Raw genomic sequence first — 3,558 nt, 5'->3', positions numbered from 1 at the left:
GACAGAGAGCCAGTAGAAGATCCAGGGAGAGAGCTGGAGAGATGACTTGGCGGTTAAGAGTGTATACTGCTCGCGCAGAGGACCTGAGCTCAGCTCCCGGCATCCAGACCAAGCTATTCACAGACACTTTTAATTCCAGTTTTAGGGGATCCAATGACGCTGGCCTCTGCAGGCACCCACATTCACACGCACTCACTGCCATAAACATAATTTCCAAAACAAATGTCAAAAAGAGAAGGAACGGTCGGTGAAACAGCTTTTAGGACAGAGCTTTCTCATCCATGAAGATATGGCTGAGCAGGCAATAGAAACTGAAGGAGACAGCCCCAGCATTGATGGGGGCATCTCCATTGAATGACCGCACATATAAGCATACTTAGAACACCAAGCTATATTTTACAACGGTTCAAATAACAAATCTCATACCACGTGTATTCTGACACAGTCACAAACTAGAGGGCTTGAAATAAATGTCATATTTCATAACATTATAACGTACGTCTCTTGAGAAACCAACTTTATCCACTTTTATGGTCTACATTTTATAAGAAAATTCAAAAAATGTAGGATCTTCCATATTTTCAGGATTTAGTTTCATTTCTTATTTTCAATTCCTAAGTTTGGCCATTGACATTACTTATTAAGCTCTGTAAATATTCAAAATACAAATTTCTGGGCAGTGCCCCAGGACCACTGAAGCATAATCTCCAGGAATGGGGGCCAAAATTTAGTATTTTAACAGGTGCGTCAAGGAGCCTTAGGCAGCAAAAGAACATTAACTCCTTAAATTTCTCCCTCTTCCTTTGGATCTAGCGCAGTTCTAGAAAGTACACTGTTAGCTACCTTTCCCGTTGTTGCGACACAACTCTCGATAAAAGGATGAAAGGGAAAAGGGTTGTGCGGTTCTCGGGACTTATGTCGTTTGTGAAGGATTGTGAAGAACACAGATACTCATATTGCGACAGCTAGAAAGCAGAGGGAACGAGGGTGTGGGGAGGAGTCAGGCCAGAAATAGCCAGTAAGTAACCTCCCCCCCCCGCCCAGTGACCCATGGTCTGCAGCTAGGTTCCCCCCTCCTACCTTTCACTGTCTTTCAATAAGGATATCGTCCTGTAAATCTATAAAGAAGTTCACTAGATCAAGGCCCTCATCATCTAGTCGCTTCTGTAACTATCCTCATCAACAACTCTAAGAGGTGTGCAAATGCCCTCATGGACATGCCCGGAGGTACGCTTTTCTAATCTCTTAGGTATGTCTCAATCCAGCCACTTGACAATTTAACTGTCTGTCACAGGAAAAGTGGATTTAATTAAAAAATTTTTTTTTTGAAAATATATGTAAGAACCAGCCCCAGGGAATGTAATACTTCGTTAAAAATATTTGTTTTATTTTTAATTGCATGTATATGTGTATGTCTCTGTGTGAGTGTGTGCGCACGTGAGTGTAAGTACTTGCAAAATTCAGAAATGGGCACCAGATTCTTTGGAGCTGGAGTTACAGGTTGTTGTGAATGGCCTGATGTGGTTATTGTTAACCAAATTCAGGTCCTTGCAAGAAAAGTATATACTCCTAACTAATGAGCCATCTCTGCAGCCCAGTATTTCTTCACTTTAATAATTAATAAAAAAGATTCAGTGTTTTGTAAAAGAGGCTGAAGGAACACCAATAATAGCACACACTGAGTCATTGCCTTGATGAAAGTTTAGTATCAGGTTTTGTTTGATTCATAAAAACAAAGATTTGAGATTTCTGATACTTCAAGCACTGTGGAGCAATGAACACATACATTACTATTAAGTATTAGACGAATATGTTTTTATGTTACTTTAAAGCCCCAGCACAAGTGCTTATATTGACTTTACCATAATTATTACACAGACAGGTCATGATACTAGTAGTTATTCCTTAAATGCAAGAGTAGGACTTGCGTAGGACTTGCAAGAGTACAAAAGCAGGAAGTTAGATTTCAAGACAGTAGAGAAGAAAATGGTTCTCATTTTTAAAAAACTGGTTCAACGAGCTTGTGAGCAGATTTGCCTCAGCAGAGCATAGGCCAAGAAGAGTGACTACAAAAATATTCTGGGAGGGGATTTCCTACCAAACCAGGCTTTCAATGGCAAGCATGCTTTGCATTGGTCGAACTAGTTGCCTTTCAGGTATTTATTTACTCTGCTTTTGAGTTTTGTATATGTCTAGTCCTTGTCTTTCACTTTCTGTCAAAATGAAAACCTTTTCTTCCCTGTGAAAATGTTCTGCCAACCAAATATTCTGTCTCCCCCAGGACCCAAGAGCACAGCTCCCGCGTCTAGTGAGATATTGCTGTAACTATTTTTGTCATGAGCAGTAAGCATTAGGCATTCACCCTTCATCACCTTAAGAACCAGTGGACGAGTAACTGAGAGAGTTTTAATAATGAGGCAAGGCGAGGTACTGAGGATTTTGGGGAGCAGTTTCTCCACATTTCACCCTTCCCTTTCCTAGTGAAACAACCTTACTGAAAGAAAAGGGGAAATCCAGGAGCTGATCGAGGGTAAAACTGTAGGAGCTGAAACCTGTTGGTCAACTGTGTTCTTGTAATTGAGGTGATATGTGTCCTGTCAAGAAAGCTGGAGACAGAAATACACCTCTATAATCTCTAAAAACTGTCCCATCAGCATTTTCCAATGACTGGTGCAGATAAATGTAGGCTCAAACAAGGGGCAATAATATGACAACCACAATGGAACGAGAGCCTTTCCCTCCTAACTTTCTCTGGACGATGCTTTCGAGGGAGTACGAGTCCTAGGAGAGGTACTGAGCATGGGCACACCAGCTGCTTTCACACTTCTGTGGGTGAAGACTTGATTCCAGGAACAACTGGATACAAGAAAAGTTCATCCACTTTAGCCCCTTGTACTGTGGAGAAATTTATTATGTTACATTTTACCATTTAATAACTCTGTGTGTGTGTGTGTGTGTGTGTGTGTGTGTGTGTGTGCAGTTTGATCATAGAAAGGTGAGTGTTTCCCTGAACAAAATGTGAGAGAAATAAGGAAAGATGGTGGGAATGTGTCCGTGTAAAGATATGCCTCGTGGTAAAGATCAATGCATACGTCAGAACTGGGTGGTTTTCAAGAATTATTGACTTGATGCAAATTCTGTTTTTAAGGCTGTATTTGAAACTATCAGAATCCATATCAATTTTTTTGTTGTTGTGCATTAAAAAAAAAAATTACGATGATGCAGTCTACTTGCTGTTAAGGGCCTGTGTGAAAACACCAGCGGGAGAGCAGCCCTCTCTTCTGACTGATTAAAACGCGTGGTGCTGCTGTGATGATCTCCTCTGTGTTGCCTTTGGCTGAAGATGACACCACAAAGCTCGCTCACTGACGCACATGGGCAGCTGATAGCAGCTGGCCCATGTGAACGTAAGCCAAGTGTGTATTATCAGAAAACAGCCTAAAAGCTCCGCAAACCCCCCACTGTCTGACTTGAAAACACTCCTTTTCTAATCTTTTAATGACTCAGTAGATGATAGTTTTAATTTCGCATGCTGAAACACTTGGAGCAAAGTGTGAA

The sequence above is a fragment of the Meriones unguiculatus genome, chromosome 20 (assembly GCF_030254825.1).
Source record: "Meriones unguiculatus strain TT.TT164.6M chromosome 20, Bangor_MerUng_6.1, whole genome shotgun sequence".
Taxonomy (NCBI): domain Eukaryota; kingdom Metazoa; phylum Chordata; class Mammalia; order Rodentia; family Muridae; genus Meriones; species Meriones unguiculatus.
The sequence above is the reverse complement of the archived record's forward strand: the minus strand, read 5'-3'. Positions refer to the sequence as shown.